Source organism: Dipodomys merriami, unplaced genomic scaffold, assembly GCF_024711535.1.
Source record: "Dipodomys merriami isolate MVZ:Mamm:240054 unplaced genomic scaffold, mDipMer1.0.p SCAF_26, whole genome shotgun sequence".
NCBI classification, from domain to species: Eukaryota; Metazoa; Chordata; class Mammalia; order Rodentia; family Heteromyidae; genus Dipodomys; species Dipodomys merriami.
In genome coordinates, this window is record NW_027204048.1 from 3238612 (window position 1) to 3259141 (window position 20530).

A 20530-nucleotide genomic window follows, 5' to 3' on the forward strand; every position below is an offset into this window, starting at 1 on the left:
GAGAGTCTCCTGGATTTTCCTGTCCAGGCTGTCTTTGAACTGTGATCCTCAGATCTCAGCTGTTCATAGGCTCATGCCATTTACTTTTTTTTTGTTGTTGTCGGTTGTAAAAGCTTGAACTCTGGGCCTGGGTGCTGTCCTCAGCTCTTCAGCTCAAGGCTAGCCCTCTACCACTTGAGCCACAGCAACATTTCCAGTTTTTTGATGGTTTATTGGAGAGTCTCATGGACTTTTCTGCCTGGGCTGGCTTTGAATCATGATCTTCAGATCTCCGCCTCCTGAGTAACTAGGATTACAGGTGTGAGCCACCAGTGCCCAGAGTTACTTACTTTTTTTTGGCTAGAACTGAGGCTTGAACTCAGGGCTTAGGTTCTGCCTCTTTTTTCTCTAGGCTAGATCTCTACCACTTGAGCCACATCTCCACTCCCAGCATTTTTGTCAACTGAACTTGAGTCAAAAGAATTTTCCTACCCAAGTTGGTTTCAAACTGCAATCCTCAGATCTCAGTCTCTTGAATAGCTAAGATTATAGGAACGAACTGCCAGCACCTGTCTTGTTATTTACTTTTAACTCATTGCAATTTAAATAGGTCCTTGTGCTAGTGGCCACCATCTTGGATTGTACAGCACTAGTGGTTAACTCTAGAAGAGGAGAGGAAATAGGAGTGTTTAGGGGCATAGGACCCACAAGTCATTTGAACCTTTGGTAAGCACATTTCATCTGTAATTCTAAAGCCATAAGAAAATTTGGAGTAACTGTCTCTATCTTTATCCTCAGGGATGATTTGGTTAGTTGGAAATGGTTTCAAGTTTTTAATTTAATGTCTGAATCTTTCTTAGGAGCACCTGAAGTCTGGACAGATAAGGGACTCCTCTAGCCTGCCTGAGTTACTGAGAGGGTTGGATCTCCACATTCAGTATAAGGCTCTGAATGCCACAGAAGTGTTGTTACCCACATTATATATTCACTTTCCATAGCACCAATATTCTCTTTTGTTTTTGTGCTAGAGATCTGATAGTCACATCTTGTGGGGACCATAACCAGGCCACTGGCCCCTTCCCCCACGGCCCCCTGCCCCCCCCCCCGCCTCTGTTTTGGAAAGCCTCTTTACTACTTCTTCCATTGTATCATCTTTTCCCCCTTCAAGGTGTGACTGGAATAAATGAAAAGTCTTGGAGAAGAGGGTTTTCCTTTTTCTTCTTGTCTTCCCTGTCTTAATAGACTTCAGATGTCTTCAAATAAGACCTCTCTTCCAAGGGCCCTGCTTAAAATTCTACTCTCTCAGTGAAGTGTGAAGAACAGTCAGGGATGCTGAGAGATATCTGATGTGTGAGATTTCTCCCAATAGTGACTTCCTTAGATCTCAAAGTGCTCAGGAGAGTGAGGGGCATGGCGGAAGGAGGGCAGGCCGGGATGTGTGCAGGTAATGTATCAGCGAATTTGGAAGTAGATACAATTACTAAACTATTAAAAATTTTTTTTGTTTTGGGTCCGGTTGTGGGGCCTGAACTCTGGGCCTGGGCTCTGTCCCTCAGCTCTTCAGCTCAAGGCTAGCGCTCTACCAACTTGAGCCACAGCACCACTTCCGGCTTTTTTCTTTTTGTTTATGTGGTGCTGAGGAATTGAACCCAGGGCCTCATGCATGCAAGGCAAGCGCTCTACCACTGAGCCACCTTCCCAGCCCATAAACTATTAAAATTTTAATGTCCATCACACGCATTATGCAAGTCTTCTCTCTAAAGGGACATACCCAGCCACACTTTGCCACTTTTTCATAGCACATCTGTCTGTTCATTAACTTGCTCATTCTTTATTTAAAATATTTTACTTTTCATTAACAGTTTTATAAATGTCTTTTTATTATATTTAAGTAGTTACACAAAGGAGTTGCTATTCAACAAAATAGTTTATGAATACAGGAATTTAATTTTTTTCTTAACAGAAACAAGAGGTTTTTTTCTTTGTTGCTGTTTTTGTTTTCTTTTCCTTTTGTCTTGTTTGTTCATTTATCTGTCTTTGGGAGGGCAAGGGAGATCACAGAAATGATGGACCAAAGGGTGAACAAATGCAGCAGTGGTACTCACTAGATATTATGTTGAAGGTGAACTATACAACTCGTGGGTGGGGACAGGAGGGAAAAATTGGGAGAGAGGGAAAAAAGGAGTGGAAGAGGTGATATTGGTAGAAAAGAAATGTACTCTTTATCTAACTTATGTAATTGTAATCCCTATGCACATCATCTCTATAATAAAAATTAAAAAATTTGCTCATTCCTTTGTTGTTGTTGTTGTTGGTTGTGGGGCTTGAACTTAAGGCCTGGGTGCTGCCCCTGAGCTTATTTGCACTAGGCTAGCACTCTACCACTTTGAGTCACAGGTCCACTTTTAGTTTTAAGGTGGTTAATTGGAGGTCAGAATCTCATGGACTTTCCTGCCCTGGCTGGCTATGAACCATGATTCTTAGAGCGCAGCATTCTGAGTAGCTAGGAGAGCAGATGTGAGCCACCAGCTCCCAGCTCTGCTCATTCTTTTGTGGGTCTGCTGTTTCTTTTTCCTGTAGACTGGCAGTTCCACGTGGGCAGGGAGGCTGCTCTATATGTCTTTTTTTGGGGGGGGGTCTGGTTGTGGGGCCTGAACTCTGGGCCTGGGCGCTGTCCCTCAGCTCTTCAGCTCAAGGCTAGCGCTCTACCACTTGAGCCACAGTGCCACTTCCGGCTTTTTTCTTTTTGCTTATGTGGTGCTGAGAAATTGAACCCAGGACCTCAGGCATGCAAGGCAAGCGCTCTACCTCTGAGCCACCTTCCCAGCCCCTGCTCTATGTGTCTTGAACACAGTAGGGGCTCAATACAAATAGTGGTTAGCTGAAAGAATAAATACATGAATACACCAAAAACTAACAATCATCACAGAAGCCGTAACTGCTATCTGTTAAGCAGTTAAGTGCCATCCTCTTTGTTAAATACCTTTTATGTCATCCAGGCCTCAAAAAAAGTAGCCCTTGGATGTGGAAATTAATATTATTTTATATACTTTAATGTTCCTATTTTATATTTTAATTTTATTCCCTTTGCTATTCTATCTCATTAATATTCTCTACTCAGTTCTTATTTTATAACAGTCTCATTTTGAGGAAAATATGCCACAAAAATCTTCCCCCCAATCATATGGCCAATTCAGGGGTGTGCTGTCTAAGATCTTAACAATGAGACACCTAAGGTGTAATCCTTTCAGATGACAATTATGAGCAGTTATGTGGGGGAGGGTCCTTGCAAAGGATGTAAGTTTCCAACTTCCAGGTGGAAGTAGGGTGGTTGGGAGCAGGCAGGCCCCTGGTCAGCATGGCTTGTGGAGTAGCTTAATCCCTGACCTGCGTTCCTGGTGGATATTTTGAGTAGCTGTGAATTATTTACATGCGGAGGCAGAAAAGCTTCCGTGTACTGAATCCTAACTGAAACAGTTCTGAAATTAAAGCATAGAGGTTGAGCAGCTATTTAGATTTTTTTTTTCTGTTAATGGATAGGGGAGGGGAAAAAAAAACAAAGGGAAAAAAACAACCCTGAGCCATATGCTTCACTTTTTGGTGCTCTTCCCTGTCTCTCCAAATGGCCCTGTGGTGCCATTTTACAAAATTATATTTTGCAAAATACCCCGAGAGCTGTTTTTGTTTTGTTTTGTTTTGTTTTTTTAAATACCATCCTGGGCATCTGGAGAGTACTTAGTTTAATCCATTTTCCTGCCAGGAAAGTCAAAGTTGAGAGAAGGAAGGTCTTATGAGCATCTTGGTGTCTCCAAACTCCCTCCTTTCTTCTTTCTCTGAGCCTCCATGCTTTTCCTCCTCTGCTAGGAAGGATCACTGGCATCTATAACTGCGAGATTATGCAACATATTATGTTTCATAAAATATCTGTTCTGGCCAGGTGCTGGTGGCTCACACCTGTAATCCTAGTTACTCAGGAAAGCTGTGAGACTCTTATCTCCAATTAGGCACCAGAAAACTAGAAATAGAGCGGTGACTCAAGGTGCTAGAGCACTAGCTTTGAACAAAAGAGCTCAGGAACAGTGCCCAGGCCCTGAGTTCAAGTCCCATGACTGACAAAAAAAATCTGTTCTGTTTATTGGTCATCTCTAAGTGTGTTGATGTATCTCTAAGGAGGAAAACTTAGCTAGGTGAGTATGGCCAGGTCAGGGGAAAAACTTTTAAGAGGTCAAAATACATTCCTTTTTTTTTTTTTTTTCAGTACTGGGGATAAAACCCAAAATCTTGTGCATGCTGGGCAGATGCTCTACCAGTGACCTACATCCCTAGCCCCATGTACTTTCCTGATGCAGTTTGGTACTGCCAGCTTTTGAGTGAGATCCCACAGGCAGTACATGGGGATGATTATGATGTTTCCATATTCCCATTAGTAACCCTTGTTATGGTCTAACTTTTTGATTGTAGCCATCCTAGGGGGTTTGAAGTGGAAATGTGGATTGGTATTGTGGTCTAGATTTACATTTTGCTGATAGCCTCTACTACATCTTTACTATACAGTTTTTCCTTCAGTGGCTGGACAGTTTACCAAAGGTTAACATTTGAACAGGTGAGGAGAATGATGCTATCTCTGGAGACTGCTTCTTCCCAAGTCTGTGGAGTAATCATTATGTTTGTACCTTTTCTATCTGCAGAGTTATGGGACCATGACCAGACCATTGTCCAGGACTGCATGTGACAGCCAAATGCACAACTGGTGGTCTCTTTTACACTGGCCATCACTACTTATCATAAGAACCATGAAAAAAAGAAGACTATGTAAACTGCTTTTATAAGCCAGTGATAGCTGTATTGTTCTTCCATTATCCTAGGTCCTAAGTTTCTAAGGCTATGATGTTTTTAATGAAGACACTTATGTCAAGCCCACAGAATAGAGAATCCTTGTTTTTTTTTTTTAACCTTTTCTAGATTCTCAAAGAATTAACAGGTAGGCAGAGCCCAATCACTGGAACCATGTATATTTTAATTCAGCTCTTTATTTTGAGATACTTGTAGAGTCACATGCAGTTTTAAGAAGTGATATCAGGAGACCCCAGTCTTAGAATTGGTTTTCTGGGAGAGAAAATGAGGTCTGGAAAATAATTCTGGAATAGTTCCAAGAATCCAAACTATTTCTGTGCCATCAGCTCCCTGCGTCTCTCAGGGTAAGGACCACACGACAAACCATGGAATGAGCTGCTCCTGGGAGGGGTTATTTATTGGATGGCAGTTATCCAGTTCTGTGACTTATTTTGGCTTAAAATAGATAAATCTGATAATACCACCTCTTTCTTCCCTCCTTGATCTCAAGGGCCACTTTCTCATATTGAATCTTTTTTTACATTTTTATTTATTTTTTTATTGTGAAAATACTGTACAGAGGAGTTACAATTAGATGAGCAAGATAATGAGTACATTTCTTATCAAGCATTGTAACCTCCTCCTTTGTTTCCCCTTCCCATCCCTTCCCAACTTCCCCCCCCCATCCTTCCCCCCCCCCACCAAAGTTGTAAAGTTCGTTTTCGACATGACGACTTGTACATCTCATTATTGCAACGGGTCCACCTGTATCCCTATTTAAACGACTTGTTTTTCCCCTTCCCCTCCACAAATTATACCCACATCAAATACAGTGAAAGCAGGGGTTATACTGTGGGGGAGGGACATACAAAGCAACAAAGAAATAATCTTATAAATGCGTTAGAAACAAATGCATGAAAGAAAAAAAACATTTGAATACATATCTTAGGGTTCATTTTCCTAACATCACCTTATCTGACCTTTTCTGCTTGACTCAGACATATACTAGATATTGCAAATAAGGGAAACCATGGGACCTATGTTTCTTTGGGCTTGGCTTACTTCACTTAATATAATTTTTTCCAAGTCTTTCCATTTGAATCTTCTTTTTAAAATTTTTTTTTGATTGTGAAAATATTGTACAGAGGGGTTACAATTACATGGGCAAGATAATGAGTACATTTCTTATCAAGCATTGTAGCCTTCTCCTTTGTTTCCCCTTCCCATCCCATCCTCCCCAATTTTCTTATCAACAGATAGGGTAGCTGGCCCTCGTCTATTTTTGAGATTGCCAAATAACTTAGACCTAATTTATTCTGGGGGAAAATAAATATCCTTTAAATGAAACAAACAATGTAAATGAGCCAAAGGTTGTCTAAAAAGAAAGTACTAGGTTGATCGGCCTAGTACTTGCAATAGGGTGTAGTGTTAGTCACTTTATATCACAGTGCCAAAATGCCTTAGATTAACAATTTAAAGGGAAAAAAAGATTCAATTTTGTTTACTATTTTAGATTTCTGTTCATAAGTTGCTTGGCACTACTTAAATGCTATCTCATTTTGGCTAAAGTTCACCAAAGGGAGATCACAGGAATATATAGATTGAATGGCCTTGGTGAGGGAGAACATCATGGAGGGAAGCATGTGGGAGAGCAGAGGTGCTCACTTAATGGCAGCCAGGAAGCAGAGAGGGAACTGATAGAAAAGATGTATCTTTCAAACACATGTCCTTCGTGTCTTCCTTCCAGTACCCACCCTCTAGTTCTACCACCTCAGAATGTCATCAAACTAGGAATCTATCAATTGGTTAATCCATTGAATGGGTCAGATCTCTCCTGACTCAATCATTTCCCTACAGCTGTACCTCTGGACATTGCATGGTGAACCAAGCCTTCAACACATGTATTTTTGGGGTACCATTTCATATAAAAATATAATATCATTTGAATTTGGTGCTATCATTGATTTAGCACATGTATACTAAGTATCCCTTAACCGTTAGGTATTCTTGAAGTTCTAAGGATGTAATTTGAGAACAAAGAAATCCCTCATGGAGCTTACATTTTCCTCAAGGGAGACAGAAGTAAAAAAATTAGGAAATGTGTGGCTTGTTAGTAAATACTTTGGATAAAAAGATGAGAAAGACAAGGGAGAGAGGCAGAAGTAGGAGGTAGGGGACTTGGTTCTGATTTTAAATGAGAGAAGGTGACATTAGAGCAGGGGTTGGCAATCTGTTTCTATAAAAAGCCAGGATGTATGAATATTAGACTTGGCCAGGCAACTACTCAATTCTTGTGGTTAAAAACCATTTATAGGAGCTACGGATGTAGCTCAGGACCAGAGTGCTTACCTAGCATAAATGAAGCCTTGGGTTTGATTGCTAGCACTGTGAACAAAAGCCAAACAACAAAAGATGAAAGAGTTGTAGATGTTACATAAAGGAATGGGTATGTCTCTGTTCCCATGAAACTTTATTTACAGAATAAGGTAATAGACTGGATGGGGTAGAGACAGTAGTTTGTCAACCCCTGTATTAGAATAAAACTGGAAAGAAAATAAGAAACTAGGCATGATGGAATCTGAGGGAGGCACATTCACAGCCAGTGCAAAGACCCTGAGATGGGTTGATGATTATTAGCTTGAACAAAGAACATGAAGAGGCAAATGATCAAATGAATGAGTCAGATGAGGTCAGAGATGAGGTCAGAGGTGATAGGGGTCAATACTGTATGGATCTGTAGAGCAGTGAGGACTCAATCAATGCCTTTGTTAAGAAGAACCAAAAAATATGAACTGATTTTTTTTTACAATTGAAGCTTGATATGCACCCAGAAAAATATGCAATGTTACAACTGTGCAACACGATGCGTTTTTATAATAACAGCTAGATCCAGAAACTCAACATGACGTGCACCCCAGAAGCTCTCATGGGACCGTAGACTCCACACCCTGAGGGTGACCCCTATCCTGGCTTCTTACTCTACATGTTAGGTTCTTCTGTTGTCCACCCTTACATCATTTTTCCAGAAAGGGCATCAACTTCTAGGAACACCTTTCTCTTCTTGCATTTGGCTGCTTAAGCTCAACATGATATTTCTGGAGTTATTACTGTTGTTTCAAATAGTTATAATAGTCAAGTCTCACTGATATGATGGAGCTGATTCTATGAATTATCTGTTATTTAAGTGTTAATGCTGTCCATAGATACCCTTAGGTGGTTTCCAGTTTTAGCCATTGCTAACTGCTTTTCTTGCTCTAACAGTTTGGCTTTTTAAGGCAGGGTCTCACTACGTAGCTCAGGCTGGCCTCAACTTGAGGTCCTCTTGTCTCAGATTTGCTAGGGCCAGGTTGACAGCTTTGCACTACAATAACCTACAACTTTTGTTTTTAAATAAATACTAAACTCTTCTATACTGAGCAGCCATATGTAGAGGTTGCTAAAATTTTTGGAAAACAGCCTCAAATGTCAGAGAACAAGATAGGGCTAAACCATTCATGGACTTATCCAGGAATGAGGTTATTTTCTGCTACAGCTCAAGCGTCCAGAGTGGCCCAGCACCGCAGGGGCACACAGCTTGGGGTGTGTAGTGGATATTTACCACAAGTTGGTGCAGTTGATGCAAGTCATTGTGGGAGGGCCCCATCTACTTTGTTGTGTTCCTTTGGCAGATGTTGGTTTGTTCCAAAATGGGGTTCTATATGCTATATGAAGGGCCCCCTGAAAATCCCATATGGTCTTCCATTGCCATTTGTCTGTGGTACCACAACTTTCAGGCCAGATGCCAGTGGTGCATGCCTGTAATCCTAGCTACTAAGGAGGCTGAGATCTGTGGATTGTGGATTTGAAGCCAGCCCAGGCAAGAAATTCTGTGAGACTCTTACCTTGAATTAACCACCAAAAAGCTGGAAGGAGAGAATTGTGACTTGCATGATAGAATGCCTAGTGAAAAAGCTAAGGAACAGCACTTTAGTCCTGAGTTCAAGCCCCAGAATTGGTGCGTAAACCCTGATCCCATCCCCATTCCCATCCTCACACTTGCTCCCCCACCCAGATCATTAACAAATTCTTTTTAGCACATTCTTTTTACAGACAAAATCTTGAGAGAATCCTTGAGAGGAAGAAGATGAAGGCAGCACTGGGATGGATCCTTCCAGGTGATCTGGAAGCTGACCTTGTTGGAAACTCTGTTCTTGCTGAAAATGCAAAGCAGGTGCACCTGGCATCTGTGAAGTCCATGAACTGGGAATCTGATCACTTTGTTAGGAGGACCCTCCCAGGCACCTGTCCCATTGCCCCTCTGCTTAGCTAGCATCCCCATCTGTAAGTCATCCTCCTAGCCAACAGAATGGCCCAGCTTCCAGTTTAGTGGCCTCAGCACTTGGCTAATCTTAGTGTTCTTTTAAGTCACCAGGTGGGGCTTTACCTTTAGTGTCCTTCATAAGCACTTCGTGATTTTTTTTTGCAGGGAGGAAAAGGGAAATTCCTCCTTTGTGGACTCATTCTAAATGAGGAGCCCCAAAAAGGCAAATGAGTGTGAAAATTAGTTGGAGAAAAGAATGTTTTTCAAGTTAGTAGAACCGAGCTTTCTTAATTATGTATGGATTTATGACTGTATTTTATGGAATTTTTTACTCAGATGGGTTTTATTCATTGCTGCTGTGAAAATCATCATAAAACATTCCTTCTATGGTTCATTAATGTAGGAGGGGAGGGGATCTTCCTGGTCCCTCAGAAAGAACCACTTACGACAGTTATGGATACCTGGCACAGAGACACTGTTTGGAAATTGCCCAAAGACTGGATAAAGTCTATCTTTGAGCTCCTTCATTGTGTGACCTTCTGAACCTAACATTGCTTGCAGTTTGTGTCTAGGCCCACCCCTCTGATCACTTAACACCTCCCAGAATGTTTCTGACATGCATGCCTGTGTTCATCATTCATTCATTTACTCACATTCTGTCAGAGGATCCTCAGAACCAGAAGTGAACAGCACAACCTCATTGAGCTTATATTCTATTGTATAGAGGATGACAATAAGCAATACACTCATCCAAATAAAAATTATGATAGGTGGTACTGAATTTTGTAAACAAAAATAAAGTTGGGTAAGGAATGAGAAAGAAAAGGTCGGAAGAGATGGTGGTCTGGGAAGGTCTCTCTAATAAGGTAACATTTTAGTAGATGCCTGAAAGATGTGTAAGAAAGAGCCCAAGTGATATCTGGGAAAAGAACATTCCAGAAGGAGACAGGTTTAAAGGTACTCAGATGGAAGGGAGCTTAAGTATTTGAGGAATTTGAGAAAGGAAAAGAGGGCTAGGAAAGAGGCCCAGAAAGATGGTGCTGGGCCAAACCTAAGGGTTTTATAGGTTATTTGAAGAACTTTGGAAGTCACTGGAAAGTTTTGGTAGAGAATAACATAGTCACATCTGTTTGTTTGTTTATTCCAGTATTAGGATTTGGAATCACAGCTTCATGCTTAGTAGGCAGGTACTCTACCACTTGATCATGTCCCCATTTCTTTTTGATTTAGTTATTAGGTATTTTTCAGATAAGCTCTTGTGCTCTTTGCCTGGGGATATCCTTAGACCAAGATTATCCTATTGATGTCTCCTCTACAGCCTTTTTTGGGGGGTGCTGGTACCCAGGCTTCAACTCAGGGCCTTGCTCTCTTACTCTCTTTGTAGCTCATAACTGGTACTCTACCACTTGAGTCATACCTCCAGTCCAGCATTTTACTGGTTACCTGGAAATGGAGTCTTAAGGATTTGCTGCCTTAGATAGCTTTGAATTAAAATCCTCAGATCTCATTCTCATGAGTAGCTAAGAGTCTAGGCATTGGCCAGTGACACCTAGCCAATAGCTTGTTCTTTGAGGTAGTGTCTTGCTAACCGTTTTGTCCAGGCTGGCTTTGAATCTGACCCTTCTATTTCTGTCTCCCAAGTAGATCTGTGTTTTTAAAGAGAACAACTTGCTTTCTGTGATGAGAATGAGTCCTAGGGAGACAGGAGCAAAGGCTGGAAGACCTGTCAGGAAGGGAGAGATATGCCATTGGGTGATGCCATATGGAAGTTTTAGGGAGTTTATGGCCACTCGAAAGTGCACTGGTCACTGCTCTCCTTTTGTGTGATTTTCAGAGGGAAGGTCATCTCTGTAAGCACAAACCCCAGTGGGAGTAGGTAGATTTGGGTATCAGCATCACTCAATATGCACTGAAATTACAGCAAGTTTTTCCTCCGTAACCCTAAGCCGTTCCCCACCGCCCCCGCCTCGCCCATACCAGCTGCACGGTGCCCAGTCTTTGAGAAGAAGGAGAGTGTCAGATGGTGCTAATCACCAGGGCCTCATGGTTTTCCCTTTTCCTACGTGCCTGAGTAAGTTCTGTCCATGATTTTAATTAAGCCAACTGAGACAATGCTTTCCTGAGACTTCTCTGTGCTGGACACATGCTCTCCTTAGGTGGTGGAGGTGTGGCCTGCACTGTGGGCCTTTCTTACACTTGGGTCCTGCTTACAATGCCTCATCATCACCAATTGGATTCTATATTGTTTATCCCTTTCTGCATAACAAATAACCACACACACACAATGGCTGAGACCAATTCTCATTGATTAGCTCTGTAAGCTGAAAGTCTGTGCAGGCTTGGATGAACTCTAAGCTCAGGTATCACAGGGCTGTACTCAAGATTCTCATCTTCATGAAAAGCCCAGCCTTTTATCTGAAAGTCTTGGGGAGAAATTCATTTCCAAGGTCATTCAGGTTGGTGGTAGAATACAATTCTTTGTGGTCATAGAACTGGGGTCCCCATTTCCTTTCTGCTGTTGGCCTGGAGTCACTTTATATTCTGGAGATCATGGATGGCATCCTGGAGAATATGTGCTTTCTTCAGCTTCAAGCCAGCATTTGTATAAAGTTCTTCTTGTGCTTTGAATCTCTCTGAATTCCCTTCTGCCAGCCAGTGGAGAAAGCTCTCTGCATTTAAGAGCTGCACTTGGATAACCTGAAGGTCACTTGTGCCATATAGCACTTCGTAACAACGGTGCCATGTACAATAGTACCATGATGGAAGTTCTGTCTTATGCTGATGGGTTCTGGGGTCGTGGCAGACATCATTAGAGAGCCAGTTTAGAGACTCTGCCTACTCCATTTGTCTTTTGCTGCCAATATCAGTGATATTTGCATACCTAACTTTGTCTTCATGACCTGTCAAGTTTGGGAAGCATGACAATGTTCTTTTCTTTTTGTTTCCCCCAGGACCTGATTTTCTCCTTATTTAGAGAGGATAGTTGACATTCTGAAGCCATGCAATGCCCCAGAACCCGGTGTAATGACCAGAAATCAGTATTTATTGTTTTTTTTGTCAGTCTGAGGATGACAGAAGACTAAGGAAATGATGGTCTATTATATCATTATATGATCATAAAGCCTCTCATTAAGCTAAAATTACGAGGGCTGAGATGTTCAAGGTATTTGTGTGGTTTGATTTGAAGCTTCCTGAATAAAAAAGAATTGGAAATAACTTTTACATGTCCCCTGTGCTAGCCTGTCACAGCAAGCTATGGCTAGTGACTTAGGTAGGTTTCCTACCTCTTCTAGAATACTTTCGATAATCAATCCGTTTATTTAAAAGTCCTCTGGCCTTCACCCAGTGTATTCATGAGTGGCTTTGAGCCACATTACATTCTTCTTTTTAAAAAAATAAAATATGGATAATTTAGAGCCAATAGAAAAATTCCCAGCAAATTAGAATATAAAAATCAGCATACAGACAAGCACCAGTGGCTCATGCCTTTAATCCTAGCTACTCAGGAAACTGAAATATGACAATTGTGGATTGAAGCCAGTCCTGGCAGAATAGTCTGTGAGACTCTTATGTTTAATTAGCCAGTAGAAAGTTGGAAGTGGAAGTGTGGCTCAAGTGATAGAGTTTAAGCCTTGAGTGGAAAAAACTAAGAGATAATGCCCAGGTTCTGTGTTTAAACCATAATATAAAAACACACATACACATACACACACACAATCAATGTACAAAAATTGGTAAGCTTTTCTAAACTCTAATAACAAATTTAGAAAGAAATTAGCACAACTATCCTATTCACATTAGTCTCAAAAACAAATGCAAAACAAAGAATATTCACCCTCCCCTGGGTGAGGAGGGAAACTAACCATAGAGGTTAAAAAAAAAACACACACACACACACCAAAAAACCAAAACCTGCATAATGAAAATTATAAAATACCAAAGAAAGAAATCAAAGAAGGTACTAAAAGATGGAAATACCTCCCATATTAATGGATTTGGAGAATAAATATTGTTAAAATGGCCATATTATCCAAAATGCTGCCAGTATCAGTAGTATCAGATTCAATGCAATCCTTATCAAAATGCACAATGACATCTTTCATAGACCTTCAAAAAACAATTCTAAAATTCATCTGGAACCCCAAATAATCTCAAGCAACCAAAGAAATCATGAGCAAAATGCTAGAGGCATCATAATACTAGATTTCTAACTATACTACAGAGCCATAGTAAGAGAAACAGCGTGGCATTAGCACAGAAAAAAAAACAGACATGAAAACCTGAGGAATAGAACACCTAGAAAAAATTCACGTAGCTATGGCCATCTGAGTCTCTACAGAGATGCCAGAAACACACTTTGAAGAAAAGACTGCCTCTTTACCAATGGGAAAACTGGATATGCACCCATGGAAGACTAAAACTAGATCTGTGTCTCTAATCCTGTACAAAAATCAGCTTAAAATGAGTTATTTCAGGTACACCTTAATGTAAGGCCTGAAACTTTGACATAACTAAAGAAACATATAGGGAAACACTTTATGTTATAGGAATAAGTAAGGATTTCCTGAATAGGACAAAATAGGACAAAATAAAATAGCTCAAAAATAAAAGCAAAAATGTATAAATAGGGTTACATCAAATTAAAAAGGTTTTGCATATCAAAGGAAACAATTACCAGAATTAAAAGACAAATCATAGAACAAGAGAAAATCATTGCCAACTTTTTTTTTTTTTTTGTCGGTCATGAGGCTTGAACTCTGGGCCTGGGCGCTGTCCCTCAGCTCTTCAGCTCAAGGCAAGCACTCTACCACTTGAGCTACAGCACCACTTCCGGTTTTCTAGTGGTTTATTGGAGATAGGAGTCTCACGGTCTTTCCTGCCTGGGCTGGCTTTGAACCGCGATTCTCAGATCTCAGCCTCCTGAGTAGCTAGGACTACAGGCGTGAGCCACCGGCACCTGGCTTCATTGCCAACTATTCATATGACAGAAGACTAATATTAGAGTTCAGCTAATATGGAACTAAAAGTAGCACTATCACATGAGCCAGCTATACTTACATACTCCTGGATGTTTATCCATAAGGAATAAAGTTATTATACCAAAAGGATAATTACGTACCCATGATAACTGGGGTAATATTCACAATTACCAAGGAATGGAATTAGTCCAGGTGCTTGTCAATGGATGAATGGGAAAATGAATGGAGCTGGAGATTCTCATGTTAAGAAAACAATTTAGAAACAGAAAGGCAGTATCACATGGTGTCACTCATATGGAAGCAAATCAAATCAAGTAGATAGACTAATAGGGAAAGAAAAAAGTTAGGAGACATGGAGAGAGAAGAGGGCAAAAGAGGGGATTAGAAAAACAGATTCAATCAAAGAATGCTATAGGCATGGGTAAGAAGGTCACAGTGAAATTCAGTAATCTGTATAATTAATAATGAGTTAATAACTGTAATAAAATACTGGAAAACTCTATTCCTTTAGGTGGCCCCTATCATTGTCCTGACTTTCACCCCCTGTTTGCATCTGTGGCCCACAGCCCTTCCACATGCCTCTGGATATTCAGATATTCAGAGGTGGATATCAAGTCTCCAACATTTCTTCTCCAGTCTTGCCAGACAGCCTTGCTTCCAAGACTGGCTCCATCTTACAATACAGGCTCCATCCAGGACAGGACCTTCTCTGTCATGCTCATTACTGTCTCCTCAGCTCCTGGCACAATAATGAGTATGTAAAGGGGAATCAATAAATATTTATTGTCTGAGATGCAATTTCCTTCCGCAATGGAAGCCTAAGTGCTTCAGAATTAGGTGTTTGCATTTCTCTCCCTTGAGACATTGCCCAGTCTTGCCTTTGCCTAGAAACAGTTCACATTGTCTGTCTTAAATTATTTTCAGAAACAGACTCATAAATAAGTAGGTAAATAAAATAAGTTAATGATTCAGGCACTTGAGAATTGTTTCTTTCATAAGTGAGGAATTCTGGTGCTTGATTTAAATTGTACCTCATTTAGAGTTGCAGTGGGAAGGAGGAAGTAAATTTATTACCGAGAGAAAAGGATATTAAGTCTGGAGCGGGTTTCCTTTTTCCCTTTCTATTCAAGTGGGTTGCGCCACTTAATCAGATGCATCTGTGAATGTGAGCACTGGCTGCTGGGATAAAATAAAGCCCCCTTCAGCAATGTGGAGAAATCCTACCCAAGACCAAATAGGAGATGGGGTTGCCAGGCTGCTTGCTACAAAGCAATCACCTGATCACCAACAAGGCAGAGATTTGGATTTTTCTGGCAGGCACTGGCTCTGATATTCTGATATTACTTCTTGGTTTAAAATGCATTTTTCTGTATTATAATGTTTAACACATTTGTATCATTCTTTTCTATGGGAAAAATGTATGTGATTATGTCTGGAAGAAATTGCAAGTTAGGCTGTTGCTCAGCTCATAGCCTGAATGTATTCTAATGCTCTCATGAAAGACCATTTTACATTTATAAAAATTTCAGGATGCAGTTCTGCTCTCTGAAAAATTGATGGAACACCTTGTATGCATAAGAAAGGGTCTTGCCTGGTCCACACCACATTTACCTGTCTTCTTTTCCAAAAGTATCTACTAATTGTTGTCATATGTAAGCAAGTACAGTTTTTCTTTGCTTCTGTTATTTTATTTATAGTTTATTATTTTAATTAATTGTATAAAGGGTGTTTCAGACCAGCAAATCAGTTTGTAAGTATAATACATCTTGATCAGTATCACCCCTTCTACTGTTCTCCCTCTTCTTTCCCCAATAAGTACAGTTTTTAAGTAGGATTTTCAACAGAAAACATCTACCTGTATTATATAATATCATAGAAAACCAACTAGAGAAAAAGAATTGTTTATTTTTCTTTAATAGTATTTAATAAACATTAAGTCTTTTGACAATTCTGATTTGGCTATGTTTCATATACATTATGCAAATTAATTTTTATAGTAAAGCTAATCAGCCTTGGTGAGGAATTTTAGTTAATTCTTTATTGATCTCCTAATAGTGTGCTTAATAACTCACTGACAGTAGATAGTTGACTAAGAGATGATTGTGAAGCATAGATTGTAAATTGTAAATTGTAGACAGAAGCTAACCTGCATTCTCTACTAGACTCTCCTCCAAACTCATATTTTGCTGCCTTTAAGTATTTGCATGTTTTGTAGAGCCCAAAGAATGTATTAAATCTGTTCTTTTCAGCCAAGGCTTTGTTAACTGAATTGGTTCAGTCATCCAGCAAATATTCATTGAGCCTTCATATGTTTAAGACAATACTAGAGGTTGAGAGAAGAAAAAGCTTTGGAAGACATGAGGGGCCCAACTTTCCTTCCCTCCCTCCCTCCCTACCTCCCTCCCTCCCTACCTCCCTCCCTTCCTGCCTCCCTCCCTTCCTTAAGTCTGAGACTAGGACTCTTTCTTTCAGTGGCTAGCACTCTACCAACTGAGCTATGCCTCCAACCGTATATGAAATCCTTACCTTTTTTACTTTTGGTGCTGGTTCAGCGTCTTGAATTCAGGGCCTGGGCATTGTCCCTGAGCTTTTGTGCACAAGGCTAGCCCATCTGTGTGTAATTGTATATATATACATGTCTGTGTGTCTCTATGCGTCAGTGTATTCATGTGTGGACATTCCTGTGTCTCTGTGTGCATACATGCAACTGTGTATGCTTGTATATACATGCATACATCTGTGTGTCTGTGGTGCACAAGCTCATGCAGACTGACAGTGCTGGAACATGCTTACAGTTGAAATATACATTCAGGGAGAGTAAGAAATTAATATACTTTTCTTTTTTAAGATCAGCTTTAGGTATAAAGAAAAATTACACAGAATAGAGTTCCTATCTGGCTCCTCATCTCTGTCTTCTATTATTCACAGCTTTCTTTAGTTGGTACACATGCTACAATAGATGAATCAGTTGATATATTATTAGTTAAAGTTCACAGTTTATGTTAGGATTCACTCTGGGTGTATATATGTTTTGTGTGTGTGTGTGTGTGTGTATGTGTATGTGTATGTGTATGTGTGTGTGTGTGTGTGTGTGTGTGTGTGTATGTGTGTGTGTATGAAGCTCCCAGAGGTCTGTCTTCCTCCCTCCCTCCCCCTCCCTTCCTCCCTCCCTCCCTCCGTTCCTTTCTTCCTCCCTTCCTTCCTTCCTTTCATCTCTCTCTCACTCTTCTTTTCTTTCTTTCTTTGCTCAAGGCTAGTGCTCTACCATTTGAGTACAGCTTTACTTCCAGCTTTTTGGTAGTTAATTGGAGATAAAAATCTCAGAGACTCTCCTGTCTGAGCTGGCTTTAAACCTTTCAGCTCTCCGCCCTTGAGTTGCTAGGATTACAGGTGTGAGCCACCTGTGCCTGGCCCCTTCTATGGGTTTTGACAGATGCATACCATCAGGCCAATAGAATAGTTTCACTGTCCTAAACATTTCTTGTGTTTTGACTATTCATCTCTCCCTCCTAATTCTTAGAAAACATTGAGGGTTTTTTTTTTTTTGTTTGTTTGTTTTTTTGGGTCCGGTCGTGGGGCCTGAACTCTGGGCCTGGGCACTGTCCCTCAGCTCTTCAGCTCAAGGCTAGTGCTCTACCACTTAAACCACAGCACCACTTCCGGCTTTTTTCTTTTTGCTTATGTGGTGCTGAGGAATCGAACCCAGGGCCTCAGGCATGCAAGGCAAGCGCTCTACCACTGAGCCACCTTCCCAGCCCCTGAGGGTTTTTTTTTAAACCATCTCTATAGTTTTCCTTTCCTAGAAGTGATTTAGATAAAATTGGACAATATGATGCCTTGTCAAACTACCTTCTTTCATTTAGCAGTGAACATTTAAGGTTCTACTCTTTTGTGGCTTGGTAGCTTATTTATTTATTTATTTTAATTTTTTATTGTGAAAATACTGTACAGAGGGGTTACAATTACATGGACAAGATAAAGCTTATTTATTTTTATTGCTGAATAATAGTTCACTTTCTAAATGATAGCACATTACAACCTATTGAGGACATGTTTGTGGCATCTGATTTTGAAACTGTTATTAGCATATATTAATGTACAAAGGAGTTTTACTGTGATATTTCATATATATGTAATGTACTTTAGTCATATTCATTGTTTTGCTCTCCTTTCCCCCCTACCTTTTTACAATTTTAATGAGTTTCATTATGCATCTGAGTTTTGACAAGTAGGCATCAATTTTCTCTAATCATTCATGTGCAGGTTTTAAAACTCTTATGTGGCCAAAAAGTTTTTGATTTATTTAGGTGAATACTAAGGATCATTGTTGTTGGGCCATACAGTAAGGCTGTATTTAGCTTTATAAGGAACTACAAAGCCATTTGACCTTGCTGCCAATGATTGATGAGAGTTCCTGTTCTCCACGTTATCCCCAACATTTGATGGTGGCCTTATCTCCTTGTAGAATTTGTTTGGTAGTAATGTTACCAGACACTTGTCCACCATGAATTCATTGCACAGATAGGCAGGGGTGGAAAGCTATGACCATTTGGTTTCTGGCTCCTATTTGCTTCAGAAGATACTTTCCTCCCTTTTGATTTTTTTTACTCATCAATCTGCTTTCAGTTAAAGATAAAAGCATGGTGAGAATTCTTTGAGGAATGATAGCTCAGTTTGTTTTTTCTTCTACAGCATATCTCAGTTTTTAAGAACTAGTCCCCTGGGAATTTTCATCTCATAGTCAATATAGTTGAGTTTGCACCTGGTGCTCCCTACAGGGAAAAACATCTTGCTGACAGGTGTATCCTTCTGTCATTCTGGGTGGTATCTTAGACAAATCTTTTGTTTACAGAACAATTCCATGGCATTGCCTATGTCAGGTTTTCTGTGGTGTTTTGATAGCTCAATAGCAATGACAGCTGGGAATCAATCATCCACTTCATCAACTTTTCCTGCTGCAGGAAAATTTTTGCCTTTTGATAGATAGTAAATAGGCAAAGATATCCCCACGATAAAAGCAATGTTCACATTTTGCACATCTGGCCCATCAATGGTCTGAAGAGCTAATATGGCAGATCTTATGGTAAAGCCTTTCTGTATCTCAGAGATATGTCTTTCAGATGTTCCTTTTTAATTTTATTCCACTAACAATAATAATGGGATTATTACCCTATTAATGATAATATTACCTGGGGAAGAGAGAATTGAGTATGTTTTCTAGGAAGGGTTGTACGTAAGAAATACATTGTGCTGGATACCGGTGGATCATGCTGTCATTTTAGCTACTCAGGAGGATTACAGCTCAAAGCCAAGTTGGGCAGACAAATCTGAGAGACTCATCTCCAATTAACCAGCAAACATCCAGAAGTGGAGGTGTGGCTTAGGTGGTAAGAACTAGCCTTGAATGAAAAAGCCAAGAGAGAAAGAAAACGTTCAGTACTAGAATGCACATGCACACACATACATGCACACCCACAAAACATAAACAGGAAATACATGTGTTGCTTCCATTATGTGTGTTTTGGGATGGCTTTGAGGGTAGATATTGAGTAGAATTCTAGCCCAATGCTGGGCAATAAAACTCTGCATGATAATGTAGATGCTCTGCAGTGTTCAATATGAGAGCCAGTAGCCACAACTGAATATAGAACATTTGAAAAGTGGCTAGCAAAACTGAGGAGCCAGCTGTTTTAAATTTTATTTTAAAATTTATTCAGTTTTAGTTAGTTTAAATATGAATTTACATAGTCTCCTTGGCTAATGTCTGATAGAGGAATGGGAACACATGAACTATTTGTTGAGTTCTTATTCTTTTTGTTGGAGATTGATCAATACCTTATGGAAAGTGGAACTAAAACAAATCTGAAAAACTTTTGGCCTGTTATTTTCTGTCATGGAATTTAAGGGGATGATTTAGAAATGATTATTAGGAACTGGGGATGTTACTCAAGTTGGTACAGTGCCTGTCTAGTAAGTTCAAGAGCTGAAGTTCAAATCCTAGTAACCAGGAAAAAAATATTCTCAGTTTGATCTGATTTTGATTTTTTTAGGTCAAGTTTGGTCCTATATGTCTCAAGACACTTATACACAATACACATTAGGTTTAGGGAAAATGAAAGGGTTTCCATTGGTTTTCTAAACCAGCCAGGAGAGAGAATAAAACAATTCCTAGGTTCAGTGAGGGCCATGGAGAATATCCTATCAAGCTATCTGGTTTCAGTGATGGATATGAACCTAGCAGATCCGTTGAATAATTTCCCTTGGTGTCATCAACCAGAGAAATCAAGTGGCTGCCAAGTAGATAGCTAGGATGGCAGAGGTTATATGTAACAACAAAATAATCCTCCAATTTCAGGGTCTTTATACCCTAAAAGCCGTTTTTGCTTCATAAAAATTGAATGCAGCAATGTCATCTTTATTTATTTGTTTGCTTGTTTGT

The 20530-nt window shown here is 40.1% G+C and overlaps 1 protein-coding gene across 4 annotated transcripts in view; it reads left to right on the forward strand.

The window, feature by feature from the left end:
- Window positions 1-20530, forward strand: part of Frmd3 (FERM domain containing 3) — a 280263-nt gene that overhangs the window by 16753 nt on the left and 242980 nt on the right. The gene's annotated exons all lie outside the window — the stretch shown is intronic.